The sequence below is a fragment of the Mustela putorius genome, unplaced genomic scaffold, assembly GCF_011764305.1.
Source record: "Mustela putorius furo isolate JIRA1106 unplaced genomic scaffold, ASM1176430v1.1 tig00003845_pilon_pilon_pilon, whole genome shotgun sequence".
Taxonomy (NCBI): domain Eukaryota; kingdom Metazoa; phylum Chordata; class Mammalia; order Carnivora; family Mustelidae; genus Mustela; species Mustela putorius.
Window position 1 is genome coordinate 48,463,135 of NW_025421998.1, and position 18,142 is coordinate 48,481,276.

The 18,142-nt window shown below is 35.6% G+C and overlaps 1 protein-coding gene and 1 non-coding gene across 2 annotated transcripts in view; one reads left to right on the top strand and one right to left on the bottom strand.

Annotated features, from left to right (window-relative positions):
• CRPPA (CDP-L-ribitol pyrophosphorylase A) overlaps positions 1–18,142 on the bottom strand; it is a 306,180-nt gene that overhangs the window by 36,924 nt on the left and 251,114 nt on the right. The gene's annotated exons all lie outside the window — the stretch shown is intronic.
• LOC123387127 lies at positions 3,125–3,228 on the top strand. Its single transcript, XR_006601483.1, has one exon. It is a non-coding gene; the product is annotated as a small nucleolar RNA U13 (small nucleolar RNA).

The following is an 18,142-nucleotide window of genomic DNA, read 5'->3' on the forward strand; positions in this document are numbered from 1 at the left end:
ATGATTACTTAGTAATATACCCATCTAGGAATCTGAATTTTAAAAATTTTATTTCCCTAAAAGTTGAATACACTGTTTTGAAAAGTAAAGAAATAACACTAAATGTCCTTGGCCAAGATCTCAAAACTACTATATTCCAACATGCTTAAGCAAAGATGGAGGATTTTCTGCCTCTTGATGATCACCTTTTTATCATTATTGTTAGATGCTCCTGGAAATGCTCACAGCAAAATACATACAAGGATGTTTTAAACAGGCATAATTTCAAATGCACAACCAGAAGGTTTAATAAATCTAAAGAAGTATCATGTCAAGCCAAAGGTTACTATATACCTCTGTGAAGACTTCTGACTGTTCTTTGACTATTCTGTGGTTAGGTAAGACTCTGTTACATAAACTATATACTGAGCTTTATGCCTTATAATTACGTTAAGTGTTATTTGTGAAAGTTCCTGAAACTGATTTGGAATTTCGTTTCCTCAGCTGGCAGCAATTACATAGTCAAAGACCACCAGAAACTATTCTTCAGCTCCTTTTGGGATCTACAAGCTTGTTATGAACACTTAAGCAAGCGCACATGAATGTTACACTCTGATAATAAACAAGGCTAGAGGGAAGGTTATTCTTTTCTCTTAAAAAAAAAAAAAATCTTGTTCCTAAATGATTCAAAAGCCAAAAGAGAAATGATAATTCTACCGACATATGCAACGTCATCTGAAATCAGAACCACTCGGTACGGGATTTTGAACTCTGAGTCTAACAGCTCACACAAATTACTGACTACTTCTTGCCCAGTCAGGACATTCATCTAACAAAGCAATTTCCATATGAGCAACCACAAACATTTCTGGCTTCAGTTGTTAATCTTCCATGAAAAACTATTTCCATACTATTTTTAACTTGTATATGGCAATGATTATCTGTTTATCTCTGAAGCATGAAAACTCTTACAGTGCCCTTTATAACGTATTTTGTACTGTTTCCCTTCCATGTCCTTGGCAGAGGAAAGTATCCCTATCTTCTTCCTAGAAGAAAAGTTGAGAAGCACATGGCTTTCTTCTCCACTGGCTCCTTTTTTTTTTTTTTTTAAGATTTCATTTATTTATTTGACAGACAGAGATCACAATTAGGTGTAAAGGCAGGCAGAGAGAGAAAGGAAGGAAAGCAGGCTCCCTTCTGAACAGAGAGCCCGACGCAGGGCTCAATCCCAGGACCCTGGGATCGTGACCTGAGCGGAAGGCAGAGGCTTTAACCCACTGAGCCACCCAGGCACCCCTCCACTAGCTCCTTTTTTGTGTCCAAAATTCTCATACTTTTTTGCTTACTTCTCAGTCGCTCTTCAATTTTATCTTCTTAGATAAAAAATGAAACTGTGTGGGCGCCTGGGTGGCTCAGTGGGTTAAGCTGCTGCCTTCGGTCATGATCTCAGGGTCCTGGGATCGGGTCCCGCATCGGGCTCTCTGCTCGGCGGGGAGCCTGCTTCCTCCTCTCTCTCTCTCTCTGCCTGCCTCTCTGCCTACTTGTGATCTCTGTCAAATAAATAAATAAAATCTTTAAAAAAAAAAATGAAACTGTGTGATACTTGAGGCCAATTACTATGGAAGAGTAGATTAAATGGCAAATGAAATTCTTAATTCACCTTGACCACATATGTATAAAATTTAAGTATTAAATATTTTGCTATAAACTGGTAACTGATATTAAAGCACAGGAATCATTTCAATATATTTAAATATAGATCAGAACTAAGGTTTCTTACCCGACTTTTACCAAATGTTTTAAATTAACTCATTTAATATGCTTAATAACTGCATGATATAACTTTTCTTTTATCTCTACAGATGAAGAAAATAAAGTTAAAAAAATTAAGTATCTCATCCAAGTTTACAGAGCAAATAACTGAGTGTCCTGTGTAAAAGTCTAGTTCCATCTGGATTTCAAAAATAATTTTTCTATGATTCTAAGCGCCACACTTTCTTAAGTTCAAAAAGTACTCATTACCAACTAGAATGACTTCAAATGAGTAGAACTTGAAACAGTTATAAATTAATGCTAATAATTGTTAAGTAACAAATGCTCTTTACTCTTAAGGAACTTATAGTGTTGGAGACAAATATTTATTTTTTCTTATGGTGTCTCCATTGTGTCAAATGCATGAAACACCAGCATTATATGGAGAAGATTTAATGGAACAAAGTAGGTATCCATTATTTACTGGGGTAGAATAAGAGGAGGGTAATGGGAAGATTTTATATATAGAGTAACATATATTATGTGTAATATATATTTACATATCATAAATAACATTATATTTATAATAAATAACTTAATGTATTAAAATATTGTATTAACATTGCATAGAATATAAAGTTTTATGATTAATACATAGAGCCCAAAATTTATAGTTTATATTATATAGACATACATACGCATGTGCACGCACACACAGACACACACACACATATACATATACACACACATGTATACTTCTGATTTATCAGCTTTATGTTTCCACTACCCAGCTCTCATTCCAGCCCAATAACCAATGGATACCTACTTTCTTCCATGAAATCTCTGAAGTGATTTTTCCATGTATTTGCTACACACACATATATAATACACACACGTATATACGAGATACATCTACACATTACCTATACCTTCATATATGTGTGTATACATTTTAGTTTAAGATCTGTGTCTAGATTAAGACCTTTAAAAGTATTCCCAATATCTGGGAGCCCTGAGATCTATAATTTGTGCCACTTGAATCTGTAAGATAATTTCTTGAAATGCTGTACTAACAGAAGACAAGATTAAGATACTACTTCAGAAAGGATAACTGAGATTCAACTGTAGTGATCTATACTTTAACCTTTTTGTTGTGATTAAGCATGGAAAGGGAGGGGACTAGGAGGACAAAAAGGGATTTTTCTCTTTATTACACTTCTGTATTTTAAAAATTATTTTATGAAATGTATGGGTTCATATATTAACTGTATATATTTTTAATGATAACAATACTATAGACATGGTATTCAAAATTAAATTCTCAAAGGAGGATTGAAGTTTAGAGACAGCTATACAAAATCTCCCTTTATTAGCATATGATTAAGATCAGTAGATCCTTTTGTAGTTCATAAGCTTGATGATTGGGTGTTCACACATTTGTGTGATATGTGCCTCCTTCAAACGTTGTAATGACCTTGGCACATTACCTGTCTGATGGGGGGGGGGCCCAAACACTATATATTATTTAAATTTACTTTTCAATCATTTATTCCAAAGAGAGGTTGAATTTTCCCTTCAAATTCCACTGACAATATATTTCAGTTTTTTGTTAGAATATCCACTGCTCTGGGGCACCTGGGTGACTCAGTGGGTTAAGGCCTCTGCCTTCAGCTCGGGTCACGTCCTGGGGTTCTGGGATTGAGCCCTGCGTCGGGCTCTCTCCTCAGCTGGGGCCCTGCTTCCTCCTCTCTCTCTGCCTGCCTCTCTGCCTACTTGCGATGTCTCTGTCAAATAAACAAATAAATAAAAAATATATATATCCACTGCTTTGGTGGTTCTATTTTTTTATAAGAATTTTGTACACAAAAATGAGAATAAACTTAATGAATAATTCTGAGCTAGATTTAGAGATAGTCATGACCTTTGCTTTTTCATTACCATACTGTTTGGGGTACATAAATAACCCATGATGAATCGTACAGTACATGCCTGCAATTATAATTTTGCACAAAATATGAGCAGTGAGTGATGATTAAACTAGTAATGCTTTATTAAACCAGTAATGCTTTATTAAAACTTCAAGAAAATACCATGTAGGAAAACTATTTTACAACATAAGCTTTATTCATTTTTGAAGTGGCCAAAAATAGATAACATTAATTTTAAGACAATAAAACATGCTATAAAAATAAGCAAGGTTAATAGAACATAAACTATGCCAACTATTCATATATCTCTGGCATATTTCTCTAACTGAACATATTTATGTGAAAACAAGATCATCATTTCTAGAGAATGTCTGCTGTTTACTTACCACCTACAATAATCTTTCAGATAGAAAAACCATTTATAGCTTAACTATCTATAATTTTTCAAGAAAAGGATTTGGGTAGAACTGGCAAAGGTATTGTATTTTGGAGTGAGGGAAAAACATGAAACTGTAGAGCCTGAAAAACAGAAAAAATAAATTTGAAGTACATGCAAAAGCTATTAACCAAGTAGATTTTAGACTCTTTTAAAGCTTTTAAGAGATCATCGGGGGTATCCAAATTATGCCGTAAGTCTCCATTTACCTGTATTAACCTGTGCTTCATGTTTTATCTTACATCAATGAGGTGTGTGAGCTTATTATAACTGCAATCCTACAGGAGCATCAAAACATAAACACAAGGATAAAAGGAACTTGATGAGCCTAATATACTCTCTAGTTATATAAAATTGCCTATATATTCTGAAAACATTTAAAAATACATATTCTTCTTTAAAATTATGTTGTATTTTGATGAGTGGTAGAGAGTGAGAATCATTAGTCAAAACATTTACTGAACATTTTAAAGGGCCTATTCAATCTGAGTAGATATGAGAAAGACACAAGCCTAGGAATTGAGGGAGAGGAAGAGTAGAGTGGAGTCAAGAATAGGAGGAGGAGGAAATGGGCAATCTAGTAGATCTCTGATGGAAGAACAGTGTGCCCTTGGGTATCTCATTATCCATTCTCATTTTCTTTATCATCTGCAAAACAGAGACAACAAAATCTGACAGGTCCACCCCTGAGCCTTCCCTGTATACACCAGAATTATTTTAAGGTTTAAAGGAGAGATTCGAAAAAGTCCTGATCAAATATCACATTTTAAGAAGTTAATGCTTATAAATTAAATTACTCAATATCATGAGTTTTTTCCAAGTGGATAGTATTAATACTAAAATAATTCAAAATAGAAATGTGATACAGCAGCCAAATACTTTTTTTTTTCTCTTGCAATGGAACTATATATTCTCCTTCAGATCCCTGGAACTTAGCATATAGTAGGCTCTTAAGAAAAATTCATCAATAAAGGAAGGAAGGAACGTAAAATGCATCTCTTGTGTTACCCAGACTGAAATACTATATGGCTTAAGAGTTAATAACATTACTTAAATAATCTCAATTTAGATACTTGGCAGAACTTTCTATACTGGAATGCCAAGATTAATCATCAATAGTTACATTGTTTTTCCAGAGCAGAAAACCTGCAACAAAATACAAAGAGGTGCCATGCTTAACAGACTCATAGTCTGGTCATCCATATCTCCCACAGACCTCATTAAAGATTAATATTATTTTGCCATTATCATACACCCTGTTTAAAAAGCCAAGCAGAATTACTGCCCATGATAAAGTATATCCAAAGAAATACTGTGCAGGCTAGGACAGAAAAAAGAAAACATATATACTATATTTATATTATCAATTTACTATTATACAGTAGTTTTTAAGAAGTTGTATCTTATTTTTTTATTCATATACATTAACAGGCAGAGACTTGAAATGCTCAATAAAGTTGAATTGCCTCAGTTGAAAAATCGGGAGCAGCAATGACACTCTTTTCTGACCTCACCATCCACAGAAGCCCCTGACCAACCTGTCAGTTTTTCCCTAGAGCAGTTTCAAAACCATGGCCTTTTATAATCCTTTTTATCTCAGTCTTATAGGAACAGCCTTTCTAATTCATGGAAAACTTTGGTGAGGCTGAAGTATTTCTCAGCATTTCCTACATATGTGTTTCAGTAATCTGGGACACATTTATTTATAAACTGCTGCCATTTTTAACAAACAGAATTTTTTTTTTCCAAAGATGTTATTTATTTATTTGACAGACAGAGATCACAAGCAGGAAGAGAGGCAGTCAGAGAGAAAGCAGGCTCCCTATGGAGCAGAGAGCCTGATGTGGGGCTCAATGTAGGGTTTGATCCCAGGATGCTGGGATCATGACCTGAGCTGAAGGCAGACACTTTAACCCACTGAGCCAACCAGGTGCCCCAACAAACAGAATGGTTTTTAACATTTAGGGTGCACAAACCCTCAGGTAGGATATGCCTCAGGCAGTAAAGACAGGCATGACATATTTCACAAGAAAAAGAAAGCAGTGGAATATAACAAATGGTGCAGTGGACTATGGGGGAAGGGAGAGAATACTGAATGGGAAGTTCTCCCAGAGAGGGAGGTAAACCATGAGACACTTTTAAGTCTAGGAAACAAACTGAAGGTTGCTGGAGGGGAGGTGGGTGGGGGATGGGATAACTGGATGATGAGCATTAAGGTGAGCAAGTGACATGATGAGAACTGGGTGTTATAAGCAACTGATTAATCATTGAACTCTACATCTGAAATGGAATAAGAGATGTAAGTCAAAAACAAAACAAAACAAAACAAAACCAGCATACAACATGCTGCATGTTGATGCCTAAAACCCGTCAGTGGACCTGAGCTGAAGAACCTTCGCTGGGTTGATCCTTCCTAATTGTTAAGTTTGCATTCTGTTTCCTGTACCTTCCTCCTTCCATGACAGTTGTGATCTCATACTAGGGGTCAGGAAACTATGGCCCTCAGAGCAAATCAGTGTTATTTCTTCTCTTTGAAATGTGCCATTGGAACATGGCCAACCACTCATTTATAGTTTGCCTGTGGCTGCTTTTGTGCTACAATAGTAGAGATGAGCATCCAAAACCCTTGTTATCTTCTCTCACCCTTTATAAGAAAAATTACTTTATAATAATTCATAAAAAATATTTTGACACCTATGCTTTAATTATACAATTTCTTAAATATTTTATCAACACTTGATGTCTGAATTCATGTAAAACACCGAGAACCCACTTTTCTGTATTTGTCTTCTCTAATATATGTAAATGAGTTAAGAAAATATAACTCTAAAAGAGCTAAAAGCTGTACAGAACTTTTGATTTACTTTGTTACAGAGACTAACAAATCTAAAATATTAAACATAAGAGATTTAAGTGAGCTATGTAAATATGAGTATTAAAATATTTCATTTTAAAGGGCATACCAAAAAGGCATCATATATTCTACCATTCACTATAATTCTTATCTTTCCCAGGCTAGTAATCATCAGAGTGCTAGGAATATTATTTATTTAACTACATTTCAAATTGTTTGATGAGAAAATGCCAGCAAAGTCTTTGTATGAATAATTGTAGATAAGCCTGGATCTTCCACTGAGTACAAAATATTCACGTACTCATCTTAATTTAAATATAGGACGACCTTAATGTGAAAAGGTTTCTAATTTTAAGAATTAAGTTCTATATTGTATAAAAAAGATTATATAGCAATAGAAAGACTACACACTGAGATTCTGGTAATTAAATATAAATGCTAATAAAACTATTGATTTTGAGCTAGTCATGGGAAAACAATTGTTTCAAAACAGTCCCCCTTTCCAAAAAACAAAGTCTGCGCTAAGAGTTTTCCACAGTATAACCACACACTAGTATTTTAAATATCTTTGGCTACATTCCTAGTCTATTCAAAATGTACCATCTACATTATAAGTATAGGTCTGTAATAAATCTCTTCTTGAGAATAATGTATAATTCAAAATCCTATCCTGTGTCAAATTCTAATGAGGTTTTAAGTACTTCTAGATTTTAGCACATTAATGCATTATAAAATCACCAGAGCAAAGAGTAATCAATCTCAACCTAGTTCAGCTATAACTTAGTTTCTTCTTCCTCAAATAAAAATTATAGTAAGATTTCACCAAGATGATTTAAAAATGAGTAACAAGTGCTTGAAATAGATCAAGAAAAAAACTACAGTAAATATTTGTAACAGGGTAGGCTTGTCAGTTTTATACTCTATTTGAAGCTCACGATTAAAAAGTGAGGTTGGGAAAAATAGAAGATATTCTCTATCTTGTAACTGGCTGAATTAATGAATACAAAGTACTGAGAATAGCACTGCCATATGACAAACAGTATACAAGTCCACATCATGACCATCAGAACCATGACTGTCATCCCCATCTTAGAAATAAAAGCACACACACATAACCTTACCTATATATAAGCTTCCTCTCTGAGAGTCAAGTACTTGAAGGTTAAATGGGTTTGAAATATACGCTTCTGGGTATTTAGAGGGTAAAACTTTACATTATTCAGGAAAAATTTGATCGTTAGACACCCAGAGAATTAAAAACTTCTCTATGCAACAATTTTGAGACACAAGTCAGTAAAAATCCAAGGCCAGAAAAGCACAGCACAGAAACTTACGGACATGCAGGAGATTCACGTTAGCTGGAGTTCAGTAGTAGTTAAGTATCCATAGAAACAAGGTTAAGCACCATAGCAAACAAAATCAGGCCTTCAACTTGCTGGCTTCTATTGTTTGAATAGGACTGATGGTCCTCGGGAAACATAATTACAGTAATGTTCGTGATCAAGAGGAAGAAGATTCCTGTGGTTGGTTTATAGTCACATATACTAAACTTTACATACAATTTATTCAATAGGTGTCACAGAATTAACACACAATATATAGAAATAATTGTATGAAATGAGTAGAGTTTTTGAACCTCTATTAAGTTTTCCACAAAGCTATCACATTATGCTTTTAGACTCAAGTATGGTTCTGTAAAATTATTAGTATGCAGTCATAAAGTAAATATCACACACAATTTCTACTAGAGTCATCACAAACACTTTGAAAACGGGCAAGTTAGGATCAAATGGAATATAATGATGATGATACTAATAGTAACAACAATAAGTAAATTTTAAACAGATGCAATTAGGGGTCCCTGGGTGGTTCAGTCAATTAAGTGTCCAACTCTTGATTTCAGCTCGGGTCATGATCTGTCTTGTGAATCAGTTCGAGCCCATGTTGGGTTCCAAACTCAGTGGGTTGTTTCCTTAAGATTCTCTCTGCCTCTGTCCCTCCCCACTTTTCTTTATCCCTATCTTAAAAAAAAAAAAAAAAAAAAAAAAGTTATATAATCAAAGATACTAAGAATTGTTTCTAAAATCCCTAATCCCATAAAAAACCTATTAAACCTCTCTGGTTCTCTATCTACAAAATGTAAAGAAGAAAATAAAGGCAATTCTGCTGAGTGTAAAGATGTGGTACCTTCCGCCCCATGACCAAGCTGTAAGCCTGAGGCGTCAGCTTCCTCATGTCTAAATTTCTGTGTGAAGGTATTTTCCAAACAACGTTACGAAACTTGTATTCTATGTTCTGGGCATCATAGTCTACTAAGTGTAGGAAATGCTGGGGTAAATTGGCTTCTTTGTTGCCTGACTACTCACAATGTTTTATAAGTTAATATAAATCCTGAGTCTCTATCAGTGCAATGCAATAACATAATTTCGCAAATAAATTTCACCATGTTGTCATTAACTCTTTTGGTGGGGGGTGGGGAATTCTGGGAATCCATGTCTTAGGTTATTTCACATGCATTTCTAATATATTATGTCATTTGAGGCACACGACGACAAAGAAGGAAGGACAATTAAGGGTCTAATTAGAGGTAAGTAAATTTAAATTCAAAGAGATAATACAAGTAGCAAGTGTGATTTACTTTTAGATGTACTGAATATCAATCTAGCAATATTATTTTATGAACTTAGACAAAATTTCTTATCTTAAGGAGAATATCAACCTGGAAGTAGAAGAAATTAATGTCCCTTCCAAATAGGACATACTATTATAGTATATACAACAGCCACAGTGCAGCTTACTGGCTAACTTAAAAAAATTTAAGCTTTTGGAAACATACTTCATAAATTTAGCCAAAATGTGGAGGCACTCTATGACACTGAAGTACCAAGTATTTGGTATTTGATATTCCTGGAATATTCTGTAATAATCTAGATTCAAGGTTTTCTTAGGAGACACTGGTGGCTGGAAGACGATAAAATAAAGCTTTTCAAAACATAAGTAAAACTTTTCTGAAAGGACAAACAGCTACTAGTTCTTTACTGGCAATCTTCATGAGAGGCTCTTTAAAATTCTTAAATTAGTAACTGCACATTTGCTTTAAGTGTCAAAACGCATTTTGCACATGATTCATTTTAAATTGCAGAAACATACATAGTCATGTATTTAATCGCTTATGTGAGAGACCTGGCCTCAACACCAAACCTTTCCCGGGAAATTTCATTATGGTGTAATTTTCAACCCAGAAAAAATGATTCTTATTTCGTTAAAGCACATCCCCCACCCCCAGACACGTATACACACTTCATTATGAATTTTGGGAACTTGAAGAAAATATGACTTATTGGTGAAATCTTTTCACCAAGATCATGACTTATAAAACACATGATTACTCAGATTTGAAGTACTTTATTATGTTGTTAATATCCAATTAATCTGGGTACCAGGACATTTTTAATTCTGTTATATTTAAAAATATGTATATCTCCTTTTTAAAATCACTTAATTATGCCATTAAACTTCATTATGGTTTGACTCAAATTGTTTTTGCTTCATTTGTAAGGATTTAAAAACAAAACAACTAAACTATTCTAAGATTTTTACTAAAGTTACACTCACACTTAACATTAAACAAATCATGATTTTAAACTATGGTATTAAATTCTAATACTTTTGACATTTTATTCTCCAACTCCTTGTCATTAATATACAGCATTTTGTTTCAAGCATTTTCAAACAATAAGCTACAAATGTTCCTTACCACTATTCAATGTTAATTTTCGATTTGTTGTCATAATGAATGACCACAAAGTCAGTGGCTTAAAACAATAAAAATTTATTATTTCATAGTTCTATTGGTCAGAACTCATACAGATCTCATTGAACTAAAGGCTCTAGGGGAGAAACCATTTTCTGCCTTTTACAGCTTCTAGAAGTTACCCACATTCTTTGGCTTCAGAGTCAGCACTAGTTGGTCACATCTTTCTCACTTCGCATCTCTCTGATTCTCCTGTCTCCCTCTTCCACTTTTAAACACTATCGTGAATACACTAAGTCTACTCAGATTACCCAGGTTAATCTCCCTTCTTTAAGGTCAGCTGATTAGCAACCTTATTTGAATCTGCAACCTTAATTTTCTTTTGCCATGTAAGGTAACATATTCATAGGTTCCAGGACTTAGGACCTGGATATATTTTGGGGGCGGGGGGGCACTATTTTGATTACCAAGTTGGCTACAAGCTTATATTTTATATCCTGCCAGTTGGTATCTGTGTTTATCATCAAAGGTATTTCTATACAAAGAATGCGTAATAGATAAAGGCTCCAAAAAAAGTAAAATAGAACACGCTTTGTACTAAACTTGAGGACAAAAGCCTTAAGCAACTTAGTATCTTGTGCCTAAATAACCATTTTAGAAATTTTAATAGAAGCCAATGAATTTTACACTCATCTGAAATCCTAAAACTGGGATGATGTCACAAGTGACACCCCACCCTCTCCTATAAAAAGGCAACCCCCGGGTTTTCAGAAAAGCATTCACCTGAGGCATGCCACATGCTTTCATCTATCTCCTCATAAATACTCAAGGATTCACCTTCTAAATCCAACCTTCTATCGGTAACCTGATAAAAATATGTGTGGTCCCAAGAATACTCTGACTTCGTCATCACACATACCTGTGTTCTGTGCTGTCTCTACCGAGCATGGCCTTCATACGACAGATGCCATTTATGCAGTAGTGGCTTAATTACCTGCAATCAAGAATTAAACAACAGAACTTCCCTTGCGAAAAAAAAAAATTGAATTTCCTCTACTTAAACCCAGTTGTACTCTAAGCTCTTTGATGGTTGGAACGTGTCTGCCTTATTTCAGTGCCTTCCACCAATCCCAGCACGTACTACAGACCCAAAAAAGCATTGTTCAAGAATAAATTAAGGCATAGTAACATAGTAACTCCAGCTTTCTGCCATTTTTGTCTTTACTTGCCTAACAAAATCTCCTACTACTCTCGTTATGCAAGTTCTGCTATAGTTAAAAATCCAAAATGTGGTCATATTTTACAAATATTTATTTACTGCCCATTATGCACAAGGTTCCTCATACCTTTGAATTAACACAATGAATATGAGGAAGTGGTGATGCAACATGGGGGCTTAAGTGGGTAGGAGAAGAATAAATGAAACAAAATGGGATTGGGAGGGAGACAAACCATAAGTGACTCTTAATCTCACAAAACAAACTGAGGGTTGCTGGGGGGAGGGGGTTTGGGAGAAAGGGGGTGGGATTATGGACATTGGGGAGGGTATGTGCTTTGGTGAGTGCTGTGAAGTGTGTAAACCTGGTGATCCACAGACCTGTACCCCTGGAGATAAAAATATATGTTTATAAAAAATAAAAAATTTAAAAAAAAAAAGATGTATTAACACAATGACAGTTTAGTTCCTGCCCTCATTCATGTAACTGTGGTCTTTCAGATTTTTTGATCCTAGTACATTTGATGTTGATATTCATTCCACGAAGCATCTCTCAATCCCCTCACAGAGAAATGAAAGACCGTCTATTCCACTTGCCATTCATACTACATCCTGTCACGCTTACTATATACACACTGCATCTCCCCCAGTGCAATTGCTTATATAACTGGTTTGAAGTTATTTTTACACATACACATTTTCAGCATAGTTGGACATACATGCTTTTTTCCTCTTAAAAATGCAATCTTCAGGGGTTCCTGGGTGGCTTGGTCATTAAGGGTCTGCCTTCAGCTCAGGTCATGATTCTAGGGTCCTGAGATCGACCTCTGCAATGGGCTCCCTGTTCAGCAGGAGGCCTACTTCTCCCTCACCCACTCCCCCAGCTTGTGTTCCCTTTCTCACTGTCTCTCTCTGTCAAATAAATAAATAAAATCTTAAAAAAAAATACAATCTCCACAAAAACTTGGGAAGGATGTGTTTTCTAGTCTGAAACTGTAATTCTTTTCTATTTATCAACAGTGGAATATTTATGCATTTCTGGCCAATAGAAAATATTTAGAGTACAATTATAAAGTAAAACTGGGGTACTAGGGGTAGATACACAGTAATTATTATTCTGCAGATAGACAATATTCATTTCAATTATCTCTGTATCTTAGAGAAGTTATAAAACACTAAGTTTCCGTCCAAGGGGCGATGAATATAATCTGTTCTCCCTAATGATGTATTAGCAATAACAGATATATATAGCAATCATCATACAGCTGACCTTCTAACATTGTGGGGGTTAGGGGTATCAAACCCCTGCCTAGTTGAAAATCTGCATATAACTTTTGATTCCCCCAAAATTTTACTAGTAGTCTACTGTTGACCAGAAGATTTATTTAGAATGTAAACAGTCTATTAATGCATATCTTCTACATTGTATGTATTACATACTACAATCGTTCAATAAAGCTAGAGAAAAGAAAATATTTAAAAAATCCTAAGAAAAAGGAAATACATTTACAGTACTGTATCTATTGAAAAAATATCTGCATATAAGTGGATCCGCAAAGTTCAAACCTGTGTTGTTCAAGGGTCAGCTGTACTAACAATAATTTAATCCCACCACACTTGCCAGCACAAGGGAATGGAGCAAAGGCAGTACACAACAGCTAAAAATAGAATTTTAAAAAATTGCAAGACATATACGTTATATGGAAATCTCTAAGTTTTTCTGTAAAGCTTATGAAGATGTTTTCTCTAATATTTTATGGTATTAACACAAAAAGGGCACAATAATTTTGTGTGTACATATAGGGAAGGGTAGCCCTTCTTGGAGTTTTTTTTTTTTTTAATTTAAAAAACCTTAAATTAAATGACAATAGGTGCGTGGCTCAGACTAGGTAGACTGTGCCCAAGAGAATGGAGCCAGGTGCCAAGTGAAGTAGGATTTGACCTGCAAACCACTGTCAGCTCTTTCTCTAACCCTTCCAATAAGTAACAACACTGTGTCGCCTCAGGGAGCGTAGTGATGCAAACCTCTGAGTTGGGACAATTCTCTTGCTATTGTTGGTGTTTTTCATTTTCTTGCAAACCAATATTTCAAAAAAATGTCCTTAAAGGCTTTCTTAAATAAATAAACCTGGCAAATACAATAAAAACCTAGTTGATATGTTACAGTGAAACAAGTAGATAAGCAATAACTACGTCCAAAATGTCTCACTTCATGCACAGAAGAAAACAATTTTAAGTGGTAAACAAAAATAAAGCCCTCTCAGTGAAGTTTCTGAAACATCTTAATGTACCCTTTAGACTTGAAGCAATTGGTATCCAGAAAAATGAATATTACGTGTTAAGGTCAGTAAAGCATGAAATTTAATTTTTTTTTAAAGATTTTATTTATTTATTTATTTGACAGAGAGAGATTACAAGTAGGCAGAGAGGCAGGCAGAGAGAGAGAGGAGGAAGCAGGCTCCCTGCTGAGCAGAGAGCCCAATGCAGGACTCGATCCCAGGACCCTGAGATCATCACCTGAGCCGAAGGCAATGGCTTAACCCACTGAGCCACCCAGGCACCCCTGAAATTTAATTTTAAAGTTTACTCTTTACAAGTCTGAAAATTTCCTGCATTTTATTTCCTTTATACTTTATCTCCAGAAAGGAAGAAAACTAATCTTGCAGCAGCCCCTCCATTATCATAAGCAGCATTTTCTAAGAGTCATGATGACTCTGATAACATTGCTCTAAGCAAAAGCAAATGAAGAGCAAACCTAAATCATGATTTCATGTATGCACAACAAAACCAGAATTTAGAAAAACAAACATGGGCTTAAAAAAAAAAATAGGTCTACATATGGTTTGTTTCCCCGCATCACCATGAACCAAGTCATTGGTGATCTGGAAGGAACTGAGTTGACTCAGATTCACCTGGGATGGATTCCACTGTTTGAACACACACACACACATACACATCACACTCACTCTCTCTCATTCCATCTCTCTCTCTTTCTCTCTCTCTCTCTCATGCTTCCAATGGAATCACCTATACTAGGCCAAGTCACCAAACCAGGGCTTACTCAATACTAACCTACTTGCAATCTCAACCTCCCACAGAAACAGTCTTAAGAGGTCAGTCAGGATTTTTCTGGTCAGCACCAATGAGGTCATCTGTCATAGGGACCCCTCTCCTTTCCCCCAAAGGATGATGAGGTAATCCACCCAATGAGATCCTTTTTACTTACCCTAAGGTAAGTTGACCTTACTTGAAACAATCTTTTCTTTTCTTTTGCTAATTGTCCTGTCCCATAAAATCCTTCCATTTTGTACAACTCCTCAGAACTCCCCTTTACTTGCTAGACTGGCTGCTAATTCATAAACCGATTGCTAAAACCCACTAGATCTTTAAAATTTACTTGTGTTTTTATTATTAACCACTAAAAATCTCTATTTTAAATGCCTTCCAGAGAGGCCATGAAGTGATGAAGTTGAAACACCTGCATCCTGTCTTGCCACAGCATGGAAAGACAGACCAAGGCTATGATAATATTATGAAATGCCAGATCTACAAGAGCATTCTGCAGGGAATGCACCGGAAACATGCAGATAGCCCTCCCATGCCAGTGCCACTGGTTTCTCACTAAGGTCATAGAAGCCGTGAGAATAAACATGATGTCACCCGAAGTATAGGCAGTGTGTTCAGTACTGAGAATATCAAGACCTTTATCTAGTATTCTCCATTTTTTCAAAATTCAGCATTCAAGCTTAACATTTTTATTTAGGCGCCTGGGTGGCTCAGCGGGTTAAGCCGCTGCCTTCAGCTCAGGTCATGATCCCAGGGTCCTGGGATCGAGTCCCGCATCGGGCTCTCTGCTCAGCAGGGAGCCTGCTTCCCTCTCTCTCTCTGCCTGCCTCTCTGCCTACTTGTGATCTCTGTCTGTCAAATAAATAAATAAAATCTTTAAAAAAAAAAAAAAAAAAAAAAAAAAAAAAACATTTTTATTTAGAAAGACAATATATAGTATCCCTATTAACTGAGATAGTTCTTTAGGAGACCCGCAAGTTCTAAATACATCTATCTAGTCATTTAGCCTTTTAAATAGAATCATCAAATATTAAAAGAAGCTCATTTCACCTCATTGGAACATTCTACACAATAGAACTGGTGCAATTCAATAGAGTGCTTTTTTGAGCCATCATTACTTAAAAACATTTTATACTTGAATAAATATTTTAAATGAGCAAAATGACTGTTTAATAACAAACTTATCAAAAACTCTGTATTGTACAATTTCAGCAGAATATTTTAGGAACTAGGTTTTTTTTTTTTTAAAGATTTTATTTATTTATTTGACAGAGAGAGATCACAAGTAGGTAGAGAGGCAGGCAGAGAGAGAGAGAGGGAAGCAGGCTCCCTGCCGAGCAGAGAGCCTGATATGGGACTTGATCCCAGGACCCCGAGACCATGACCTGAGCTGAAGGCAGCGGCTTAACCCACTGAGCCACCCAGGCACCCTAGGAACTAGGTTTTACGTAGTAGTGTTATTTCCCCTCAATTTGGGGAAAATCAGCAACTTCCTTTGTGCTTTAGAATTTTTAAAACTTACTTTAACTATTAAAACAAACACCTTTCTGGGGTGCTCAGTGGGTTAAGCCTCTGCCTTCAGCTCAGGTCACGATCCCAAGGTCCTAGGATTGAGCCCCTCATGGGGCTCTCTGCTCAGCAGGGAGCTGCTTCTTCCTCTCTCTCTCTCTGCCTGCTTCTCTGCCTACTTGTGATCTCTGTCAAATAAATAAATAAAATTAAAAAAAACTCTTTCTGTCTTATTAAGGAGGGTATTATTGATAGGAATAGGATGGCCAAAAATAAATAAATAAATAAAAAGATTGATAAGATGACTGTTGGGTGGAAGACGCTGAAGTGATCCTGGTGACAAATCACCAGGTGGAGGATGCCAAATGTTAGGACTGAAGCTGAATGAATCCTTTGTCACACCTCAAAAGTTATTAAATTTTAAATTGCTTTAAAATCTCTCTTTCCATCTCACTTCAAATGCTCTGATTTGATGTGAGCAGGGGGCATGGCCTGCCTGTTCCTATTTATAATGCAGTGAGCCGAAACAGAACAGAAACAGAACTCAAGGTTTTCACGTCCAGGAATCTAACATAAATACATTTATTGAGCCCTGGTTACGTTTAATAGACTTGATTCCCCATGTGAATTGTCAATTGTATGTGGAACTACATGCTGAATGTAAAGAGATGCTTGTATATATCGTGTCCAAGTACTGACAGTAACAAGATTTAGCTTCAGCCACACCAGAGAAAAATGTGTGCCTGAGTATTACATACATCATCACCGATAAAATAATTTCTTCTTTAACTTGTCAACCAGTTTAGAAATTAGAGATCACATTTTGTGATTTTCTTGTTCTTGAGACCTTATAGCAAAATGTAATAGTCTTTTTAATGTAGCTTCTTTGATGAAAGCTTTTCTGTATTAATATTTTACCACTGATTCTCACTTATGAATCTGAAAAACGTTATCGCATTTGAATACTAAGGCAGTGCTGCTTTGGGTGCATTGTCCTAATTATGTCTTCTACCAAACCATGGGCCAGCAATCACCATCATACATATTCCACATATATAAACTGTCCTCTCATCTCAATCCTGCAAAAATTCCTGCAAATCATATTCCTGCAAATTCCAGCCAGGTGATCAGTAGACTCATGTCACTCAACAGGCTACGGACCAGTTCCAACATTGCTGAATCTAATGTGGTGAGTCACATGACAAGTTCCTTACCAGCTATGTATGGTAAAAACACAAAATTTCCTAAATTTTTAGGAAAACTACAATAAACAAACAAATGAACAAAAACGGGTCATTTAACCTCAGTTAGTTTGAAAGCAATAGTCTCCAGGATATGGGAGAGATGTAAGAGGAAGTTAAGGGAGGGGACAGCATGAATAAATATGATTAAGGGCAATATAGGTCCTGCATAAATTTCTTAAAGACTAAACCAGTGTTTGTAAATTAAGCACACAGAAATGAAGTTAAACTTTGTATATTCTTACTGAGTTAATGAGAAGGGAAAAGTAATCACTAGATATTTATGCTATCTGGAACTTACGAAGTATGTTTGGGTTAGTTTACTAGAGCACTGGCCAAGGGTCAGACTTAAAAATAGCTGTAGGGTCAACACTCATTCTCATTTTATCTCACTCACTTGATCTCTG